General features: G+C 47.5%; 1 pseudogene; it reads right to left on the bottom strand.

Moving 5' to 3' along the window:
* Nucleotides 1-13,064: 13,064 nt before the first annotated feature.
* LOC124696382 lies at nt 13,065-13,940 on the bottom strand (annotated as a pseudogene).
* Between the last annotated feature and the right edge of the window lie 10,833 nt (nt 13,941-24,773).

The following is a 24,773-nucleotide window of genomic DNA, read 5'->3' as shown; positions in this document are numbered from 1 at the left end:
CAGATAATCTGACTTTTATGTGTGTGTTTAGCCTAAAAACTTTCCCTGAAGGGATTGTCAATCCGGAGTACCATGGCTATGTGAAACAAACTCCTAGAATCGTGGGATGCCTCCTCCTTGTTGATTTTCATGCCCCCGGTTAGAGAATGCGGAGGCACTGGCTGACATTGGAGAGCACGGACATCGTGTTGTTAGTGACTTTGTAGGAGGGGGTCTGGGTTTGGTCGTGTATTCATCTTTGTGCCAGCATTATATATGGAATACATGAATGTGCTATAGATATCTGGTACACACGAGGAGTCGAGGACACAACCAGGTATGATCCTATCTTATCACTTCTCCTGCTCCCTTGAGACTTGAGAGTTACATTTATTCCTAGAGGGAAAAATGCTTTTGCTTTGGTTGGGTGATCCTTCGGATGTAGGGTTTAGAATTTGGTCTACCATGTTTCAGCTTAATATGTGTATTGCATAAGCTTTGCCTACAATTAGGTGGATTTACTACGAGTTTACATAGGCAGTGTGAGATTTTAGCCCCTACAACTAAAAGCATTTTCATGCAGCCTACAAGTACATGATAACTCCAAAATGGCCAATATATGTTTTGTGGAGTAAACTTATCTCCTATTGTTGCAAAAATTCACATAATTGTCCTTGTTGTGGTAATGACGTCTTCAAACTTTTCCTTGCTTGTCTGTACCCATCATTCAAGTGCATCTCTGTAGGTTCAATGACTGCTTATTTACTTTTCTGGATAACTAATTCCATGATTTTTGCAGCTCCTCAGTGATTGCCTGCAAAGCTGGACCTTGCAGTTTACCCGCTATACAGAGAGATAAGGAAAACGGTCTTGCATTAATATATGAACATCATAGCATTTGCCACGAGCCATTCTAATTCAACTTGGAGCTTCGTTTTGTAATTCAGAAAAAAAATAGAAGCTTTAACTGGTTGTCTAAGTCAGCAAGAAGCAGAAGCACGTAGTATTAGCCAATGTTCACCAACTTATGGATGGCATGTTTTCTTAGTACTAGTATAATGTTTGGTGAAACTTCATCAACTGAGATGTGAAACTCGGTATTTGTTATGATATATACCCAGTTTCTTTTAATCATCTAAACGAAACTAAGATACGTACTCATTATCTTATGCTGCTGAGTGCTTGGCAAAATGCTGATCCCCCAAATCATTACATTTGAGGGCATACTGTATTTTTTAAAACAAACACCGTTCCACGCTCCAGCTCCTTTCCTGATATGAAACCAAGATTCACAGCGTAACATCTGTATTATAGGCCCATGATAATAGGCTGGGCATAAAATACTAAGTAGGTGTTTGTATTGACATCTATTTTTTGACAAATATAGTTGGTGAAGTAATTTTTTATCCTTGCAGTATAGTGTGCATAAAGATTGCATACTACAAATACAGAGCGTCGGAAGAAGCTTAATCGGGTATGAGTGATGGATGGTGAAGACAGATGAAAATGGGGTTACTAATTAACTATGAACATTTGGATTCAAATACTTCTGTGAACACCAAACACCATTATGTATATATAGCGCAAGTATTTTTCATGGATAGATAAGCATGGTTCTTAAGTGTTCCGTTTTTAGTTGGTTCTGTTTACTTTTAGAATGCCCGGTCATTTGAAAACGAACTGTTTAGCTCTTGTTGTGGAGCCTTGCCCCAACCCCTTGTGAAGTTTTGCCACCTCGCCCGGCCTTGCTTAGTGGCTAAGTGGGTAAACCTTGATTGCATACTAAAAATACGGGACCTGTTAGCTGTGGCTAATTTATCTGGCAACTGCTACTAAATAAGACAAATTAATCTGGTAGCGGTTTTTAAAATAAACTGGTAAATGTAGGTAATGTCATGATTCATAATCTGGTGGTGATATTACTACTAACTAATTCTAGCAACCAACTAGCTAATTGCTGCTAAGATATATATATAACCTGTGTTTTGTGTAGGGATGTTGTCCAACAAGAGATAAGTCCACAAATTGCAAACTTTGTTGTTGCGTCGGCTATTTCTATGACAAAAGATGTAGCACAACGCATTTTATTGTGTCATGCAATGCAGTAAGCAGCATAATCATGCGGCTGAGGTTGTACCATATAGTTGTTGTGCATCTCACTGTATTGAGCTTGGTGCGACCGTGCCTTTTCTAGAACAATTCATTTTTCTGTGCTAGATTCCAAATGGAGTAGTAGATGTCTACTGAAGTAGTAAAAGATTGCTTTACCTAAATAAGGTTGGGACGTTGTACTACTTTTACATGTGTGGGTCAAAACCTTGCTTTTTTTGTGTGTTCCTGTATTCACGGTCAAGGCAGGGGAGCAACCGCATAGAGCGAGGGTGATTAGTGCGGCACCAGCAGCCGCCGCACGCGATAGCACATATGCGGCGCCACCGCGTAGTAGAGTCCAACAAAAAAAGTCTATTTCTAAAAAGTGTGATTTCATTTGCTAGCCTAGCCGTCTGCAAGTCCAAAGTCATAAGTCGAGTCGCGAATATTCACGCGAGCGCACGCGCTATTACATGTTCATGTCAACTAGCACTTGTCCTCCCATACAACTCAACTAGTAGTATCAAGAAACCTATCCTTATAAGGTGGTTGGAACTCTTGTAAGTTTCCGAGGTGGGACTAAAATTCTATGTACACAACATCCATGTTGCCTGGGCTTGTTGCCATGTGCGGCCTGTGTGAGACCATGTGAAACAGGAAAGATTGATTGGCCCAAATAAAAATATCCGAGTTTCGCTGCCATGCATGCCTTGCATGGAGACTGTGGAGAGAGGAAAGATTCACTGACCAATGGGTAGGTATGGGCCAGCCATAATTTTGGTGAGCGTGCCTAGACTAAAATTCAATTGCATGCATCTAGAAGTACAGTCCGTGGCTTTGTTCCCTTAGCTCTAACCATCAGTCCAAAACTATTTCACTAATGAAAAAAGGGGTGATGTGATACTTGTACCCACTTCATTTACATATTTTACTGGTAAAAAAACTATTAAATTATCGACATAGTATGAATCATCGGTTGGACCAGAAACCGGCTGGTTATCGGGCGTGCCTTGCTGGTCCGAGGCGGTTTTCCTCTTTACCCGGTGCTGGCTCTCGATTGATGCGATGGTGCAGCCAATCAATGAAAGCGCCAAAGGATGCAGACTTACCCAGATCGTCAACTAAGGCCTTTTACAATGGGTTAGCTCTTAGCATGTTATCATAGCCAATGATGTTTCTTAAGATACAAGTACTGCAATGCATTGTTTCTTAGTGTTGTATCTAAATTTTGTGATTTCGAGCTCATGCATGCATGTTATTGGGCTACTAACGCCTTTTGTCGCGACGGGTGCTACCACTCTCTTTCATCAATAAATAGAGTGCCACATAAACAAAGTACTACCTAGGATATCGCGCTAAGAAACACCCATTGTGAAAGGCCTAAGACATCCTCTTCATCCCCTCCCTCCTCAAGCATCGGGGCATCCGCCTTGCGCTCGCGATCACTGTCCACATCCGACTACGAGCGTTCCAGCGTGAGGTCCTCGCCCAACATGAGGCCATTCTCCAGAGATTCAATGCATGAAGGAAAAGTATCAGAAGATTCCGAGTGAAAGATGTCAACTCACCAAGGTAAGCCAGTTGCTCCGAGGAGTATTTGAGTACTACTACCGCGCGTATACGTATGATGCTGGTGACGGTGGTAATAATTAATCATGTATTAATTAGTTAGATATGGATATGCCTTGCAATCAATCATGTCTGTGTAGAAGCCTCGTCGCTATGAATATGTACGCGGGTGTGCATCGAGCGTCTCCTAAGGCCGTCCACATCCCCACCGGTGTAGGCTCTAGAAGACAACGATCGTGAAGGCTTTGGAAGACAACGATCGTGAAGGCTTTGGAAGACAACGATCATGAGCTGACTGTGAATTCTCTTCTATCCCTGCGTGGCGATGCCGCTGCCCGCACATTCGTCATGTTGCCAGTATCACTCCCTCGTACCGGCGCGGGCAAAGCGTCCGACCAATCACGGAGGCCGGCGAACGACTTTCAGCACGAGGATGTCACTACGGGAAAGCTTGTCGTTGCCGTGCAAGCAAATTGGACGGCAAAGGGTGTTATTTGCACGGCAAAGCCTTTGCCGTGCGGTTCCACACGGCAAAGGCCGCACGGCAATGTCTGTCTCGGCAACGCCATCGTTGCCGTGTGCCTCGCCAAAACTGCACGGCAACGTCTTTGCCGTGCACTCTTCCCTTTGCCGTGCGCCCATCCCCTTTGCCATGCAACATCTCATTGCCGTGTGCCTAGTGCGTCTGCCGTGCGCTTTGGTTCTATTGCACGGCAAAGAGCTTGAAGCAAATTAAAAAAAATGGCTATGCGGCGACACCAGCGAGACGCCGGTGCCAAGGCCATACGCTGCTTTCCGCCATGTCGCAGCGCCGCCGTGCGCTCGCTCTCCGCCCCGCGCTCACCACCGCAGCCACTTGCTGCGCCGCCGTTCGCTCGCTCTCCGCCATGTCGCGGCGCCACCGTGCGCTCGCTCTCCGCCCCGTGCTCGCCACCGCGGCCACTTGCTGCGCCGCCGTGTGCTCGCTCTCCTCCATGTTGCCGCGCCGCCGTGCGCTAGCTCTCCGCCCCGCGCTCGCCACCGCGGCCACGCCGGTCGAGGAGAAGAGCGCGCACAGCCGGAGTGCCGGCGCTAGCCGGCTCGTCGACGTCGACTGATTGTTCGGGGGCCGGCGGGGACAGGCAGGGAAGAAGCATCCGCCGAGGGACAGAAGGCGTAGGCGCCGGAGATCGAAGCTGGCCGACGAGGCCGTGCTCCAGGACGCCGGCGCGCGCAAGGGCTCTCGTACTCCCGCGTATAATACGGTTGGTGTGTGTGGTGAGAGCTAGGAGATAAAGGGTGTGTGGTTGGCCTGAGCGTGGGTATAATGGGTGGGCAGCAATGATATGGTTGGTGTGGGTCAGGTTATACGTGGGGTAAAAACCACGTCAGCAATCCCCATGCATTTTTTTCAATACTTTGCCGTGCGTGAGGTTGATGCTCACGGCAAAGCCCTGCAGTGCCGTGTGATCCCTTTGCCGTGTGCCTTTCTAGCTTTTGCCGTGGTTTTATTCTTTGCCGTGCGCCGAATTATGTCTTTGCCGTGTCAACCTTCTTTACCGTGCGTCATCAGTAGTTTTACCGTGCAATGTTCTTTGCCGTGCGCCCTATTTTGCTGATACACGGCAAAGGAATCTTTGCCGTGCACAGCCGCATGGCAAAAGCCGTCGCACGGCAACGGCTTTTTTTCCCGTAGTGTGTGAGGCGGTGGGGGTGGATGTGAGGCGGCATCGTGTCTTGCACGAGGGCGGTGGTCGCAAGGGACGCCGGGTGTTGTCGTTCGCTGACGGGCAGAAGGCTCGGGGCGGTCCTTGTCATCGTGACATTGGTGGTGGCTAAGAGCATCTCCACTCGTCTCCCCACAGAGCCCCCCACGGCCATTTTTTTTCATCCGGACGGCGAAAAACGCCCCAGTCAGGCCCCCGGTTCCTCGTTTTGGTCCGGATTTGAGCCTATTTTCGTCCGGACTCCCCATGCCATCCTCGGTTTCCGGGGTCTCCCGGGGACTCCGGATGAAGCTAAACCAACCGTCCACGCCCACGTGTCTCCTCTTTCATCCGGATTCCCCGAGCCATCCTCTTTTCCCCCGAGAAACGCCGCTTGGGGAGCACACGACTGGGAAACTACTCCTCCCCACGCCAAATCTTCCTCCAATCCGGACGAAAATTTCGCCGGATTTGGGCGTGGGGAGCGCCAACGAGTGGGGATGCTCTAAGATACCGGACTACTATGCCCAGCCAAGAAGGAAATCGCGAGTTCTTTCATCCATCGGGATTTGGGAGAGATTTTTGAGCATCAATCTGCCAATCCAAAGCAATGAGGTTAGGGAGGTGTTATTCACGTGAAGCTTGAATATATGTTCACCACCTTTAAGCAGAGCTACAAAAGCAAGTGTTCTATCTTCAAAAGCGCGCTTGCATGCATGGCATGGGCTCGACATGTGATCGATGCAGTAGAAGAAAGCAATTTGTTACCCGATGCAAAAAAAAAAGGCTTGCATGGCATAGCTTGGACATGTGACATGTATATCCGATAAAAAAGCGGGATTTATAATTGGGAAATGCCTAAAATGCCACTCACACCTAAATATACTACAGAAATAACGGTGTAGTGTTGTGGATCAGGAGTGTTGGATCACTGAACATAAATGGTCAAAAATAATCTGATGTAATACAAAATTATCCTACTATTAACTCCTTCACACACGGTCCTATATACGTATCTATAAGAGCATCTCCACCGGGGGCCCCGATAGTATTTTGTGAGCCGGCATGGTTTTTGGGCTCACACCAGCGCGCCTAAAAAGCGCGGCACGGTTTCGAGCCCAATAGAAGCACCGTCAACCCCGTGCCGGCCCCTTCGCGAAGGGTGCGAATCGGGCATGCGGCGCACGTCGGCGCCTCGCGACACGTCGGTTTTCGTGGGTGGGGCCGCCTTGGCAGCGAGAGGAGGCGACGGTTCGCGTTGGAAACGACGGTGCATCATAAATGCGACGCCTCGGCTGAAGCGCGGCCGGCCGCCGATGAGACCAGCGTCCACACGGGCCGCCGTAAATGCGACGCCTCGGCTACTGTGCGGGTAGTTGGCACCCCTATCAGCCATCCACTTCCGCGGCGCTATCCTCTCATCTCCACCGCCGCCACGCTATCCTCTATCATCTCCACCGCCGCCACCGCGCTATCCTCTACTCTCCACAACAATGCCGTGGCGGCTCCATACGACCTACTCAATGCTTGGCCGCAACAGCCGCACACCGCCTGCAGGCCTCAACCACCATCGCAGCCGCAGCCCGACGCCGACGTCGACTGCAACTCTGACGACTCTGTTAACCCACGATTCGAGGAGTGGGACGAGGCGTACGTAGCAGACGCAGAAGCTGAGGCGTCAGAGGAGGTGGCGCATTGCGGTGAGCAGTCGCAGGTCCCCGCTGACCCGGAGCAGGCGGCGATCCTGGCCTCCTTGAATGCGAGGCGCTTCAGGAGGCTGAAGGAGGAACAACGCGAGTTCATCAACGACCCCAACTTCGAGCACGCCCAGAACGAGGAGTCTCGCCGATGGCTGGCATCGCTGAGGGGACAACGCCGCCGATAAGCTCATGCGTCGCCGGCGGCCATGCTCCACCACCAGGTGCGCGAAGCAAGGGCAGAGAGGTGGGGACGGACGCAGGCGGCAAAGGGGAAGAACGACTACGAGGCAGGCCCGTCGCGCTCCCCAACTAACGGCCAATAGATTAGGGCTCTAAGTTTAAGTTTTATTTAAGTTTAAATTCGAGTAACTTTTATATAAAATTAGTGAAAATATGTATGAATTTTGTTTTTTAAATACATTTGAATTTCTACTGGCGGCTGCCGTATGGGGGGCGCCGGTGTGGAAACAACATCCCCAAATGAAGAATGATGTGTGTCGGCGCCCCTACCGGCGACTATTTGGGCACGCCGGTGAAGATGCTCTAAGTTCATATCACAATGCCTCCGTAATTTCATGCATGCGCAGAGCATTCACAGGCTGATTCATGCATGTATTACATTTCTCCTATTTTTCGTATTTTTCATATGATACTATGGAAAAAATACATTGATTTGCCCTCATAGAAAATTATGCCGGATAACATACTACGTCAAACTCTGTGCACCACCCGATTGCGTGCATATGGTGGACATGACCGATCGTACTCCATATCTATACCATCTTTGGTAGCATAAGGTTACCTACAAGGACCGAGAAAACTCGTCATCACGTTTTCCTATGTCATACCACCTCTGTTGGTGTTGCGGGATAGTCATATATGTCCAGTGGGTTATAGACTTATAGTTAATATAAAATGGTTAGTGGCATGTTGTGGATACTCGGCGAAACGTCATATCTAAATAGAAAAGTTTCATAGTATGAAATAACAACCTACATAAAGTACCAAGTTTCATAATATGCATAAAATAACAACCTGCATGCATGCCGATGAACATAATTAATGCTTACCGTACGTGTTTTTCAATACAAGAATAAAGATTATGTCATCAAAGTCATAACGCATAAAATAATAGAGATCCCATGTTAATTGCTTCTTCGCTAAAATTCTCTCTCCTATTCTTGTCAAAATTTATGTTAATATCCACCCCCTGGTTAGGGTCTATATCACATTGTTTTAGTCTTGGTGACATTGCGTTTTTGTAATCAACGCCACCAATTCGGCGCCACTTTTACAAGGTTCTGGTGGGGTTGATGTGCCACGCCACCATCCCGACACAATAATATGGTGGCCTTCGACCAATGACGCTACCACTTACATGTGTTGCTGGCGTTTGATCTAAACTTAACCTGCCCCTGAATTTTGGGCGCGAATTTTGGGCATGGCGATTTGGAATAATTTTTTAATTGAAAACAAATTGAATTAAAATGACAAATTTCATTCAAATCTATGATATTAGGATATTTTACATAGAATTTAATGAAATTGAATCAAATTTTAACTACCTTAAAATAACGATGCCGGTAGAAGATGCTCCAGTCCATCATCGCGACCATCCTCTCCGCCATCGTCCTCGCAGCCATCGTCAACGATGAAAATACCCCAATCCCCCACGGAACAAGGTTTAGCTTTCTCATCGGTGCACATCAGAGCCATGTTGTATGATTCAGCCAAGGCCACGCCGAGTCCCGGCTCCTCCTCCGGGTCGTTGGATTGGCGGTGGTTCGCCGGCGTGGCATATTTGATGGTGGCTACGGCTCCAACTTTTACTGCTTCTCCCATTTCAGCCAGTGTAGCAAGAGGTGATCCTACGGAGCAGTGGTATACTCGTGGATATGATGATGCCCAGGGCGGCGTGGCAGTTCGCACCGGCAGTCGTGTCCTACCTTTGACTGCGTAGTGTAGATCGCGAGGCCTTGCTGGTATAAGGAGGAGGATGAGGATGTTGAGCCGTCCATCGATAGGGCGGCGAGCGGATGTCGGTGCGGGCGTATATGAGGACCTCCTTGTAGTTCTTTCCCTCCAACACATCCACCACCCCCACTAGTTGTTCTTCCCTAGTGGGTACTGGTCAGTATATTGATCAATGCTTGCCTCTCCTGCGAGCGACGGTGAAGTCAGCGTCGGCACCCTCTTCTTCGTTCAGATCGGTGACGCACTAGTAGATGAGGATCCGGAGGGAGTCTCCACAATGGCGAGGCTGCCCATGCAGCTAGAAGGGATGACGTGTCCGGCAGCCCGAGAAGGCGATACTCTATGAACTCCAAAACTTGCGGTTTGTTGAGCGTGAGTGGCCAGGTGGTTGCCGTAGCGCCTCTGCTACTGCCTTCCGCATGGACGTGAGCTATCGCGGCGGTTCAAATTGAGGGGGGCGAGGAGGGAAATGCCGACAAGATTTTGGGGCACTCCTCACCGGGCAGGTCCTATCTATCATCGGCAATGGCATTCTGTTCACCATTAACAGCAGTGCCCCGTACATGGGAAAGTTGCTTCGTCGCCGCGTGGTAAAGTGGAGGGTCATGTCATGCAAACCAGCGTGTAGTAGAGCATTAAACATCGCTGATGGCCTAGCAGGTGGAACACTAACAAGGCTGGCCTGCATCACATCTCGAAATTTTTTTTCGGCTGGGCGGACAGGATCCACTGTACAACCGGGCCCGTGACACGCCATGTATTTAATCGCAGCATGGTGTCACGCCTACACGCCATTAGTGTAGTCAGCGGCGTGGCGTACCCCAGCGTTGATTGTACAATGGTGGTGTGGCGCTCTGCGCAACGCCAGCATTACTATATGCTCAACCACACGGGATGGTCCCATGCATTGAACTATGGCGCTGCGACTGTCACCGCATGCTACCATTCTTTGCATAATGGTGGCGTTCGACACTTTTGGAATGCCAGAGTTTTAAACAGTGGCATTGGACAAATCAAATGTGCCACTAATTATAGGACCCCGTGAAGCATATCTCTACTAGTGAGATTTTTATGCAAGTGCCCCTTTATGGTTGTGTGTTTGATATTTTCTCTTGACATCACCATTATACACCCATTTAAGGGCCCAAGGAAAAGGAGGAAGGTTTTTTCGCACGACTTCACGAGAAACCCTGTTTCTATGGGGCAGCGACATTTTCATTGAAAGTGGTGATTTCATGTGATTTTACTATTTTTTGTGTTAGAATATGTTATATGAACCTGGCCAACTAAAGAGAGATCGAGGGGGCAACGTCTTACAATAGTTGGCTCGGTTGCCTCCAAGTGGTAGTTTTAATTTTGCACTATAAGTTGAAAATATTAGTTCTAGATAGTCATGTTTGTGTAACAAGTGCCACTTTAGAGTTGTGTATTGGCTTTCCCTATTTACACCACCATTATATACCCTTGTTACAACTTGGGAAGACTTTTTGATGATTTTTGGTGATATTTCATGTGCTATTTGTTTCGTGGGTCCGCACATCTACCAACTATCTCTTCAATTGAAGTGGTGACTCCGTGTGAATTTCCTCTGTTTCATATTACTCTCCATACAATATTTACTAAATATTTTCAATTCTATATCGAATTTCGTGGCAAAATTTTATACTAGAAATCATCAAATGAACTATAAATGGGATTTCTTGGGTATCTGGCTTGCATCTCTATTGCTAACCACCTCATAATGTTAACAAGACCAAACAAACATGTACTTGAATTCGACAATAGCAAAATAGCATAAGTTTCAACAATACAGACACAACACAGCTCTTTGCAATACCAACTTCAAAACCTTTATTTTATCTCCATTTCCGTAGAGCCAGATGGTCACCTTGCCCAATGCAATTTGGATAAGAGAAACCAGCAAGGATAACCAACTTGCTAGGTAGCAGCCATAGACACAGACACCAAGCTGACTCAAATTTGCAAGATTGTGCAAATGGAGCTATATATCTAGTTCTTTTTTATATTGAACACGCTACCCGGCGGCCGTACGTACTTAAAATGGTTCATGCATGTGATGTCCGGCGTTATCCCCTTTGGCACCTTCTTGCACTTTTTCTTGTGGAATACTACTGAAGGAGAAATTTTCGTTGCGTCTACTTTTCTATTACGTTAAGGTAACATTTTTTTCATCATTTGGAAACTCGGGAAGTAACTTGCAGCGTGACATGAACGAATACGGCCACTGAGGTGAAGGGAAGGTAGCTGCACTGTAAGTGTCGCCGACCATGAGTCGCAAAGCCACTAGTACTAGCCCTTCGGTACCTCTAGTGGAACACGTTGTTGTGCATGCGTGTGCACCGACACGTGGATGGAAACGACGGGGCGTGCATGACTGGGCAGCGCCGGCGACAGTGTAAGAGGCAACGACAAGCAGAGGTGCTGGCGTGACGATGGTAGGGCAAAGTAGACGTGGGCATGGGAGTCAGAAGAGGAGCTCGATCCATAGATGTGCGCGTGCTTAGCGAGGGACGAGTGAGACTGATTCTTCGGTGGTGTGCATCGGCTAGTGGCGGAGAAGACATTGTCGATTCGTCGCAACCGTTTGTCCTTGATCGGGACATTTGCCTCGGGGGAAGGAGGTTGTCACGTTGGATTTATGGAGAGATGTGAGGGGAGAGAGGGAGGGAGATAGGGGCGAGAGAGAGAGAGAGTGAGAGAGAGAGAGAGAGAGAGAGAGAGAGAGAGAGAGAATGGAGGTTGTCACGTTGAAGTTATCGAGCGAGCGAGGGAGGGACAAACCGTGTAGGTGCTACTCCACTATCAGGCTTGGCACGCGCGTGATGTATAGGAATAACTAAGGATTTTGAGTTGACTAGCACATGGAAAATGGTGCAAAATTAGTCACTTTTAATCACGTATTATATAATGGTTGCATTCATGCAAATGGTTCATAATTACTACTACATGGGCGGATGGGCCTAAATGCCGATACTTGCACCCACCTCAACCCTAGTATAGTACTACTTCTGCTATAAATATTGTCTAAATCTAGAAGTATCTACACGCTATTTAGTGTGTAGATACATCCAAATTTAGATAAACCTCAAACATCGATTTATAGATGGAGGGAGTAGTAGCTTCAACGATTTTGAGTGAAGAACATACTACCTCCTTTTCAAAGAATAAGGCACACATGTATTCTAAGATGAACTTTGATCATAAAATTTGGGCAAGAAAATCTTAATTATATGCTATGTAATTAGTATCGTTGGATTCATACTGAAAATCACTTCTAATGATACTGATTTTATACAAACATCCTTTATATATTTACAATAAATCTTGGTCAACAAAAGCACAAAAAACAAGGACCTCTTATTCTTTGAAATGGAGGGTGTATTTTACAGTCCATATCAAGGCGTGTCAACATTAATAACCGAGCACGTGTGGTTCTTTGGTTGATGAATGATGAGGTTGGGTAGCTAGAATTCAGTTCACATTTGAGGCGGAGAAAAGCATGTACTCCGTGCAACTAGTACTAGCTTGGAGATAAATTACACAAATCTAACATAATTAGGACAGTGGTACTAAAAACTACCACTTCTTAAGTGATCAGCAATAAATCACTCAAACGGTTGTCTGATTGCAGTTTAAGGGATGAGGGCCAACTGTCAGTGCTGACTAGGCCAAACGGCCGTTTTCTCTAGATAGGGCCACGAGCATGGCGCCGTTGAAGAGATTAGGCTGGTCTGATGCTAACATGTCAGAGTAGATGTAATGTAATTAACTCGTGCAACAAAACCGCTATGTCTATTTAAAATTGATGGCGAGCTAGATAATTGCAAGGACGGGCAAATCTAACCAAGCAAATAAGCTTTGGCCCGATGCCTAACAGCAGGTCAGAGGAGATGTAAATGTAACAGTGCAGCAAAACCGCTCCGGATTTTTAGAAATCAATGGCGAGCGGAGCTGCGTAATTACCGTTGTTTTATACTCGAACTGATTGCACTGACGGCAAATCTGTCCAGTTTTGTTGCCGCCGAACGGCCGTTTTCTGTCATGATCAGGAGTCAGTTTCTTGCCTCGTGCCGCGCGTGCTCGCCGGCGGGGAGCCGTCGGCCGGGGACGCGGAACCGACGCGGAGGCCGGGGAGCCACCTGCCGCCGCTGGGGCGCCACAGCCAGATCTTGGACACCGAGAAGCTGTCGCCCCGGCTGGCGGCGCAGACCTTCTTGCCCAGCTCGTCGCCGCTCGCCGTGCTCGCGCACGGACGCATGGCCGTGCTGCCGTCGCCGGGTCGCCAGTGTACGGACACCACGAGGTTGTTGCCGGCGAGCACGTACCGGTAGGAGGAGGCCATGGAAAAGCACCTCTTCCCGTCGAGGCGGCTGCTGGCGCACGTCTCACCGTCGGTGGTGGCGCTGCCTTGCACGTTCTTGAACCGGCCGAGCCTAACAGGGAGGACGATGACTTCTTTTGGTGCGTCCTCCAGCTTCTATCCCTCGATGTCCGGCTCAGCTTAGGCGTCCGCCGCGGCGGCGAGCGCGCGGGCTGAGAGCAGGGTGCGGCAGAGTGGGCATGTGGCGCTGGAGGCGAGCCAGGTGTTGATGCACGCGACCTAGAAGGCGTGGCCGCAGGGCGGGAGCTGCAGCTGCCGCTGCATGAGCAGCACCACCTGGCCGGCATTGGCGCGGTGGGTCTTGATGACTAGGCGGCCACGCTGCCACGGCCAACCCCGACACGAGCAGAACCACGGCCAGCACCACCGTGATGAACAGCACCGCCGGCGTGATCCTGGCCTCCGCCTCCGACGGCGCCGCGACAGCCGCCCGGGGCGACTTCGCGCGGGACACTGGGACGTTGAGGCTCCGAGGAAACCATCGTTGCTCTTTATCTCCCGCCCAAGAAACGACCAGTCTAACCGCTTCAACGGCGCCATGCTGCAGTTGGATAAGGCTCTCATTTCCCCCCTTCTCATCTCTCACCTCGCTACAGTACCTGAGGGAGAACTTCTCCTCCCCGGGCCAAACCGAAGCTGACCTCGTCGGTGATGCCGGCCGAGGGAGGCGGAGGGGAGGCGCCGGCGTCACTCTGTAGATATTAGGGTTAGGTTTTGGCAAGTTGCCAGTAGTTGGTTTAGTTTAGGTGCAGCTCCAGATTGGTTCGGCGAGATCTGGAGGCTAGGGTTCTTCCTCGCCTTGGTTCAGCTCCCGTGGCCGGAGCTGGGAACGGCGGCGGAGACCACTGCGCGGTCGAATAATATCGCTGGAAGTCTTCTCTTGCAGGTACAGTCTGGTTCTGCTGTGTTCCCCTCTCTGGCCGGTCGAGGTGGCGGGGGGATCTGGGCTAGCACAGCAGCGGCTGTTCCGGCGACGACGTACCGAGCTCAGTGGCGAATTTCCCCTTTGGGCAGGGTAGGGCGGTCACCCTACCTTAATTTTTGTGCAGAACTTTTGTATATGTATTCATCCGTCGATATGTTTTGGCTGGAGATTTGCCAGTCTACGTGTGTCGCCTTTAGAGTAGAAAGTGAAGGGAAAAGAGGTGCGCTGGGCGCTGGCTACTAGGCTTGTTCAGTGGGCCAACCAATTGGGCTGGGCCAGTGTGCAACTTCCTGCAGTGCGGCTCAACCGATTGGGAAGCCACGGCCGCATGAAAGAAATCCATGATTGCCCAGTGACGGTGCAGGAACCTGGCAACTAGTGAAACGCAGGAGCACTGTGCCGGCGATGCCGACAGAGCGCGGTGGTGGGCCGGGGTGAAATCTTCACCAGTGTCTAGGTCCTAGCTCGCCCAGTCTTTCCCTTATTGGGTTATACCTCATTCTCGTTTTCTATTCATAGGATTGAATACTCATCCTTGTTGAAGATTTCGCATCAATTTTTCTTATGCTTTAGATTTCATTTCTATTTTGCAAAATCCTTAATACTCTAGATTTTGCCCGACCTTAGTTTTTTTCCGTCCTCCGCCACTGACCGAGCTGCAACACCCTCTCTGGCCGGCCATGGAGGCGAAAAAAGAGAAGCCAGGTAGCTAGAGTACTGAAAAGGTAGTAAAAGTGAAACGCGAATCATGTTTTTCCCACGAGCTGAGAGATGCGGGGTCAACATAGTTGAGTAGAAATTAGAAGCAGTGGACAAGGATGATGGTTGTTTTGATAGATCCAGGTGTCATGTGGTTTGCAGGATCGAGGGAGTTAGCTTGTTGGAAATATGTAGAAAGAGAGAAAAGGAGGTGGCGATGGATGATGACTAAGTCCAAGCAGGAAATTAGAAAAACAAGATATACGCGGCCGGGCGCGGGCGCGGGCCCGTGGGCAGGATTGATTTTTCGTACGTATGAGTATTTGTACGTATCCGAAATCGCGGTTGGTTCCAAATGAGTTCGCGACGTTTGGATCTAGATATGGCGCACGCGTGCGTGTGTATGGAGGCAGGCAGAGAGATGCATGTGCACTGCACGTCATGACTCGCTAAGGAAGGAATTAATTGTGCCAGGCCAACAATTTGTTTCGTAGCTGGATCAAAACGGAGCGCGCGGGCGGAATAAACAACGGAGGGAGGGAGAAAAGAAAAAGGAAAACAAGAAGGCGGACGCGAACCCATCTGTTGACTTGCGTGACAGACTGGATCCAAGAAGCCGAACGCGCGCTCCTGGGCGGGCGGGTCGCATACGGGTGCGCGCGATTCGAGCCATCGACTGGGGTATTTCCCTTCTCTTCACTTCGCGTTCCAAAAATTCTCCGTCCGACTTCTTTCGGCTGCTCACAATCATTCCCCTTCCATCTGGACAAAAAAATAAAACTAAATCATTCCCCTTCTCTTCCGCCGTTCTTGTTCCACTCCACGGAAACGACGCGCCGGCGCCGCTCAAAACTCGTCGCAGCGCTCCCGGCGGCGGCCATGGACACCCGGATGTCTAACTTCGCGCTCAAGATGGCGCTCAACTTGGTCCTCAGCGACGACGAGTTGGGACCTCTCTTCGCCAGCTTGTGCTCCCCGGAGTTTCCGGCGGCGACCATGGAGACCCTAGTTCTCAAGCTGGGGGGCCAGTTACTGCGCCACTGGCGTGAACCAGGCGGGATCGACGGCGTCTTGGCCCGCTTCGTCTTCCCCGCCCACTACACCATCCCCGACCCGCCCGTCTCCGCCGACGCTCGCCTCTGCGCCCTCCTCCCCCACCCCCAGCACGCCGTCGACTACCTCAGCCGCCTCCCGGATGCACTCCTCGGCAACATCGTCTCCCGCCTCCCCGTCAAGGACGCCGCGCGCACCGCCGCGCTCTCCCGCCGCTGGCGCCCAGTCTGGCGCTCCACCCCGCTCGTCCTCCTCGACGCCGACCTCTACCCCGCCACCTCCGCCGTGTCCCGCGTCCTCGCGGAGCATCCGGGGCCCTTCCGCTGCGTCCACATCAGGAGCTTCTACATCGAGGACTTCACTGGCCTGCTCACCAGCTGGCTCCGTATCCTCGCCGCCAAGGGCATCCAGGAACTCGTGCTCCTCAACTCCCGGTGGCCACACGCCATCGATCTCCCCTCCACCTTCTTGGACATGGTCACCCTCACCCGCCTCCACCTCGGCCTCTGGAAGTTCCCCGACACGGCGGACCTCCCGCGCACCTCCCTTTTCCCCAACCTCCGTCAGCTCGGGCTCTGCACCGTCCTCATGGAGACCAAAGATTTGGACTTCATCCTCGACAGAAGCCCCGTGCTCCAGACGCTCTGTGTCGAAGGGGATCTCTTCCAGCTTCGCCTCCGCCTTGTCAGCCAAAGCCTCCGTTGCGTGCAGATCATTGGGTCATTTCATGAAATCTTCGTCGTCGCCCCATGCCTTGAGCGGCTCATCATCCATTCGGAAGGTAACAAAGGTTGTGCCCCTGATGGCGCTTGTAGCAAGGTCAAGATTGGTCGTGCCCCCAAGCTGCACTTGTTGGGTTACTTGGAGTTGGGCCCAGGAAATCAAGTGCTGAAGGTCGGCAAAACCATCATCAAGGTTAGGCACCCCCATTTGTTCAATGTATTCTTAATCGATCAATGTAAATCTATGATCTTTAGTCTCTTATTAATTGGGACTGCAACTGCAGGCTGGGACAAAGGTGAGCCCAAGAACCATGGTACCAAGTGTGAGAATCCTGGCATTCAAGGTGCGTTTTTTTTTTTTAAATAGAAGGCCACTCGGCCCAGCTTTATATATAAAGCTACCAACACCATACAAAGTCACGATACAAGTCCGAGAACCAAAACTGACGACCCGGTCCGAGAACAGGAGCACCTCGCCCCCTAGCAAACACCACAAGAGAAGGCCCTAGCATAAAGTAACGATACAACGCCCTGAAGCGGGTCGAATGAGAGACTAAACTGCCACCCTAGCCCTCGCATGTAGCCTCCCGAGCTCGTCCCGCGCCACGTCCGGCAGCCGCCCGTCCCTCCGTCCGACCGAACCCTCCATGATCGCATGTGAATAAGCATATGATAGAAAGCATCAGCCGGGTTACCGATCAACTTCCCTTCAATAGTTAGTTTATTCCTAATATTCCAGAGCGACCAGGTAAGGGTCGCAAAGGTGAACCAAACTAATCTACGAAGGGGGTCTGCCAAACCCTGTGCAAGCGCAATGAAATCCCCAGCCCCCGCCGGGGTTCCAATCGCAATGAAGGAGTTCCCTAACCCCAGCCCACATGAATCTCGCCATGTGGCAGGTGAAGAAGATGTGGTTACAATCCTCAATCTCTCCACACAAAGCACAATGGCCGTCGGAGGGTCCCATCCTCTTGGCCACTTGCTCGCAAGACGGGAGTTTCCCTCTGATCATCTGGCCACATGAAAATCTTAATCTTAGGAGGCACCCTAGTCCGCCGGACCTCCTTGAAATGAGTGACCGCCGCACCCCGCATCAAGCCGTGGTAGACGGATCCGGTCGAGAAGGTCCCGAGTTGTCGAGAGCCCATGACACCCTGTCGTTCGCTCGTCATCCGGAAGGGACCGAACTTCCCGGCAGAGGTTATCCCACTCTACGGTTTCCGCAAGACCGAATTGACGTCCGAATTGGATGCGCCATTCACCGGGTATCCCACCTAGCACCCCGGTCGCGTGCACCGTAACATCCGGGTGGGTGCAGCGAGCTGAACAGAGCGGGGATATCGGGCGCGCAGGGGCCCCGGCCCCACCCACCGATCCTTCCGAAGTAGGTCCACTTCCCGTTGTGCACCGCGTGTTTCGCCCCAAGCTTGAAGTGCCACTTAATTTTCCGGATGGCATTCCGTAATTGTGACCCCCGCACAGGCACTTCCTTGGAGAAAAAGTCATGTTCTCCAAGATACTTGGCGCGTAGGAGGTCTGCCCATAGACCCTCCTCCCTTTGGTAGATCCTCCAAATCCACCGAAGCATGAGCGCAATGTTCATGAGTTTGGTGTTGAGGATCCCCAAACCCCCCACCTCTCTAGGTTTGCACACGGTTGCCTGATGTCTACGGGAGCTTCTATTCTTGTAGACAGTGTTGGGCCTCCAAGAGCAGAGGTTTGTAGAACAGCAGCAAGTTTCCCTTAAGTGGATCACCCAAGGTTTATCGATCTCAGGGAGGAAGAGGTCAAAGATATCCCTCCCATGCAACCCCGCAACCACAAAGCAAGAAGTCTCTTGTGTCCCCAACACACCTAATAGGTGCACTAGTTCGGCGAAGAGATAGTGAAATACGAGTGGTATGAATAAGTAGTAGCAACGGCACCGAACGAGTGCTTTGCCCAGGACGAGTAAACAAGCAGTAGTAACGCAAGCAGTAGTAACGCAATAAAACGAGAAACAAGCGACGATAGCGATATTTAGGAACAAGGCCTAGGGATTAGACTTTCACTAGTGGACACTCTCAACATTGATCACATAACGAACGGATAAATGCATACTCTACACTCTTGTTGGATGATGAACACATTGCGTAGGATTACACGAACCCTCAATGCCGGAGTTAACAAGCTCCACAATAATGCTCATATTTTAGTAACCTTTAGTGTAAGATAGATCAAAAGACTAAACCAAGTACTAGCATAGCATGCACCCTGTCACCTTCATGCATATGTAGGAGGAATAGATCACATCAATATTATCATAGCAATAGTTAACTTCGCAATCTACAAGAGATCATGATCATAGCATAAACCAAGTACTAACACGGTGCACACATCTGTCACCTTTGCACACGTGCAGGAGGAATAAAACTACTTTAATAACATTGCTAGAGTAGCACATAGATAAATTGTGATACAAACACATTGCAATCATAAAGAGATATAAATAAGCACCTCACTATGCCATTCAACAGGTGAATAAGTATTCTGTGAAATATAGCCTAAGAGACCCACACGGTGCACACACTCGTCACCTTTACACACGTGGGACAAGGAGTCTCCAGGAGATCACATAAGTAAAACTCACTTGACTAGCATAATGACATCTAGATTACAAGCATCATCATATGAATCTCAATCATGTAAGGCAGCTCATGAGATTATTGTATTGAAGTACATAGGAGAGAGATGAACCACATAGCTACCGAGCATGTGCCCGAGCCTCGATGGAGAACTACTCCCTCCTCATGGGAGCAGCGGCGGTGATGAAGATGGCGGTGGAGATGGCGGCGGTGTCGATGGGGAAGCCTTCCGGGGCACTTCCCCGCTCCGGCAGGGTGCCGGAACAGAGACTCCTGTCCCCGGATCTTGGCTTCGCGATGGCGGCGGCTCCGGAAGGTTTTCCGTATCGTGGTTTTTCGCATCGGGGGTTTCGCGACGGAGGCTTTATATAGGCGAAGAGGCGGCGCGAGAGGGTCGAAGAGGCGGCGACACCATAGGCCGGCGCGGCCGTGGCCCGTGCCGCGCCACCCTATCATCTCGGGGCCCACAGGGCCCCCTTGGCGGCTCTCGGGTGTTCCGGATGCTTCCGGTGAAAATAGGAACCTCGGTCTTGATTTCGTCCGATTCCGAGAATATTTCGTTACTAGGATTTACGAAACCAAAAACAGCAGAAAACGAGAACCGGCACTTCGGCATCTTGTTAATAGGTTAGTTCCGGAAAATGCACGAATATGACATAAAGTGTGCATAAAACATGTAGGTATCATCAATAATATGGCATAGAACATAAGAAATTATCGATACGTCGGAGACGTATCAAGCATCCCCAAGCTTAGTTCTCGCTCGTCCCGAGCGGGTAAAACGATAACAAAGATAATTTCGAAGTGATATGCCATCATAACCTTGATCATACTATTTGTAAACATATGTAGTGGATGCAGCGATCAAAAACAATGGTAATGATATGAGTAAACAAGTGAATCATAAAGCAAAGACTTTTCATGAATAGTACTTCAAGACAAGTATTAATAAGTCTTGCATAAGAGTTAACTCATAAAGCAATAAATCAAAGTAAAGACATTGAAGCAACACAAAGGAAGATTAAGTTTCAGTGGTCGCTTTCAACTTGTAACATGTATATCTCATGGATAATAGTCAACATAGAGTAATATAACAAGTACAATATGCAAGTATGTAGGAATCAATGCACAGCTTCACACAAGTGTTTGCTTCTTGAGGTGGAGAGAGATAGGTGAACTGACTCAACATAAAAAGTAAAAGAAAGGTCCTTCAAAGAGGAAAGCATCGATTGCTATATTTGTGCTAGAGCTTTTATTTTGAAAACATGAAACAATTTTGTCAACGGTAGTAATAAAGCATATGAGTTATGTACATTATATCTTACAAGTTGCAAGCCTCATGCATAGTATACTAATAGTGCCCGCACCTTGTCCTAATTAGCTTGGACTACCGGATCTTTGCAATGCACATGTTTTAACCAAGTGTCACAATGGGGTACCTCCATGCCGCCCTGTACAAAGGTCTAAGGAGAAAGCTCGCATTTTGGATTTCTCGCTTTTGATTATTCTCAACTTAGACATCCATACGGGACAACATGGACAACGAGATAATGGACTCCTCTTTAATGCATAAGCATGTGGCAACAATTATTATTCTCATATGAGATTGAGGATATATGTCCAAAACTCGAAACTTCCACCATGAATCATGGCTTTAGTTAGCGGCCCAATGTTCTTCTCTAACAATATGCATGCTCCAACCATAAAGGTGGTAGATCTCTCTTACTTCGGACAAGACGGACATGCATAGCAACTCACATGATATTCAACAAAGAATAGTTGATGGCGTCCCCGTAAGCATGGTTATCGCACAACAAGCAACTTAATAAGAGATAAAGTGCATAAGTACATATTCAATACCACAATAGTTTTTAAGCTATTTGTCCCATGAGCTATATATTGCAAAGGTGAATGATGGAATTTTAAAGGTAGCACTCAAGCAATTTACTTTGGAATGGCGGATAAATACCATGTAGTAGGTAGGTATGGTGGACACAAATAGCATAGTGGTTGGCTCAAGTATTTGGGATGCATGAGAAGTATTCCCTCTCGATACAAGGTTTAGGCTAGCAAGGTTATTTGAAACAAACACAAGGATGAACGGTACAGACAGAAACTCACATAAAAGACATATGGTAAACATTATAAGACTCCATACCGTCTTCCTTGTTGTTCAAAACTCAATACTAGATGTTATCTAGACTCTAGAGAAACCAAATATGCAAACCAAATTAGCAAGCTCTAAGTATTTCTTCATTAATGGGTGCAAAGTGTATGATGCAAGAGCTTAAACATGAGCACAACAATTGCCAAGTATCAAATTATCCAAGACATTTTAGAATTACTACATGTAGCATTTTCCAATTCCAACCATATAACAATTTAACGAAGAAACTTCGCCATGAATACTATGAGTAGAGCCTAAGGACATATTTGTCCATATGCTACAGCGGAGCGTGTCTCTCTCCCATAAAGTGAATGCTAGGATCCATTTTATTCAAACAAAACAAAAAACAAAAATAAACCGACGCTCCAAGCAAAGTACATAAGATGTGACGGAATAAAAATATAGTTTCAGGGGAGGAACTCGATAATGTTGTCGATGAAGAAGGGGATGCCTTGGGCATCCCCAAGCTTAGACGCTTGAGTCTTCTTAGAATATGCGGGGGTGAACCACCGGGGCATCCCCAAGCTTAGAGCTTTCACTCTCCTTGATCATATTGCATCATACTCCTCTCTTGATCCTTGAAAACTTCCTCCACACCAAACTCGAAACAACTCATTAGAGGGTTAGTGCATAATAAAAATTCACATGTTCGGAGGTGACACAATCATTCTTAACACTTCCGGACATTGCATAAAGCTACTTGGACATTAATGGATCAAAGAAATTCATCCAACATAGCAAAAGAGGCAATGCAAAATAAAAGGCAGAATCTGTCAAAACAGAACAGTCCGTAAAGATGGATTTTATTAGGCCACCGGACTTGCTCAAACGAAAATGCTCAAATTGAATGAAAGTTGCGTACATATCCGAGGATCATGCTCGTAAATTGGCTTAATTTTCCGAGCTACCTACGAGTTGGTAGACCCAGATTCGTGACAAGCAAAGAAATCTGGAACTCGCGCAGTAATCCAAATCTAGTACTTACTTTTCTATCAAAGACTTTACTTGGCACAAGAAAACATAAAACTAAGATAAGGAGAGGTTGCTACAGTAGTAAACAACTTCCAAGACTCAAATATAAAACAAAATACTGTAGCAAAATAACACATGGGTTATCTCCCAAGAAGTTCTTTCTTTATAGCCATTAAGATGGGCTCAGCAGTTTTAATGATGCACTCGCAAAAGATAGTATGTGAAGCAAAAGAGAGCATCAAGAGGCAAATTCAAAACATATTTAAGTCTAACATGCTTCCTATGCATAGGAATCTTGTACACAAATGAATTCATGAAGAACAAAGTGACAATCATAAGAGGATAAAACAAAAGTAGCTTCAAGATTCTCAACATAAAGAGGGGAAACTTAATATTATTGAAATGCATATAACCATATTTCCCTCTCTCATAATAACTTTCAGTAGCATCATTGATGAAATCCACAATATACCCATCACTTAAAACATTCTTATCATGGTTCATATGCATAGAAGTATCATTAAATTTGGCATAAGAAGAGTTATTCTCATTAATAGTAATTGGAGTAAGATTATTATCAAGAATTTGAACATGGTAAACAAATTGCATATTAAGGGAATTGTTTTTAGTAATCCAATCATGACTATGACAAGTTTCATAAGGATAGTTAGAACCTATATCATAGCATTCTTTATAATAATCATCGAGAGATCGGGGGCACGAGTGTCATCATAGGAAATAGAATAGTTATCTTTCACGGTCGGTTTATCCGTGTCCACACCATCATTGTTATTAGAAGGAGATGTATCAAGAACATAATGACCGGTAGCTAAAGGATTTTCAAACACCTCTTCCCCAAGCTTAGAGCTTTCTATATCATTATGGGAGGAAGCATGGATAGTATCGACACTATGGCAATTATTATCATCATTTTCGAATTAGTTTCCCGGAGATTTGTAATATCAAAAGTAGTGTGCTCATTCAAATCATGATCGCTAATGTATGTAAAGGGCATAGGAAGATCATCGTATTCGGATTCATTGTCACAATAATCATTAGGAGCAACATACTTACGGTTACCTAGCGTTATCTCATTCACGCGGGGATACGCCGTTACCTCTTTCTTTTTATTCTCCTTCTTCTTCTTCTTCTTCGTTCCCTTCTTCTTCTTCTTCTTCTTCTCTTCCTTCTCCTCGTTCCCTTCTTTAGGAGGAAGAGGTTTGAAGGGTGGCTTGTCCGCATAACTCGATTTACTTTCGAAACAATAGAAGAAACTTGGGAGGATCCCTCCTTTTCATTAATTAGTTGAAAACACACGGCGGTCCTATCATATTTTGGCAAGGTGTCATCTTCTAAAATATTTTGTATGTAAGTATTTGTATGGCTATTATCAATGCAATAAGAAAAACACCCATGAAGGACATCATCCATATCAAGATCACTCATATGTAACAAAGAGATTTTTCTCGACAGTTCTTCACACCCCAAAAATAAAGTAAGTTCATCATGCTGATTAGGAGTAATTTCATCATCACAATACAAATTTGCAGCACTCATTGGGTTCAAATTATCATTGGAGGAGCATTGAAAATTAAAATGACCCACTTCATGGCAAACTTCACAAATAAAAGGATAGAGGGAACAAACATCTTTACCAAGATCATCTAGATCCCTAAACCACTTTCTAGTTTTTTCATTAGCATGCTGGATACAATATTCATCTTTGATTTGATTAATTCCACAAGGTCTATGTATTCCACAAAAATTAACATGCTTATAGGAAATAACATTCTTAGGAGTTTGAGCATGCTCATTACAATAATTAACAACAATTTCATTCTTCATGCAAGCCTCTTTAAAAGGTTCATGATACTTATCAAAATTCTTTTTAGGCAATTCAAAATGAGAAGCAAAGGCTTTATAAAGATTTGCGGCAACTTGAGAGTCAAGACCATAAGTAGCACTAATATTTCGAAATTTATCGGTATCCATAAAAGTTTCAATGCATTCATAATCATAATTTATACCGACTCTTTACCTTTGTCGTTCTCCCAATCTTCGGCGTTCTCCTTAATCCGATCAAGAAGGTCCCTTTTAAACTCTTCTTTGTTGCGCGTGAATGATCCAGAACAAGTAGCATCCGAGCAAGGTCTTATCTTGAAAAGAAAGTCTTGCATAGAAATTATCAATGATGATATTACCCGGAAGCTC

This window comes from Lolium rigidum, chromosome 3 (assembly GCF_022539505.1).
Source record: "Lolium rigidum isolate FL_2022 chromosome 3, APGP_CSIRO_Lrig_0.1, whole genome shotgun sequence".
Lineage (NCBI taxonomy): Eukaryota > Viridiplantae > Streptophyta > Magnoliopsida > Poales > Poaceae > Lolium > Lolium rigidum.
This window is presented reverse-complemented; position numbering and strand designations above follow the sequence as displayed.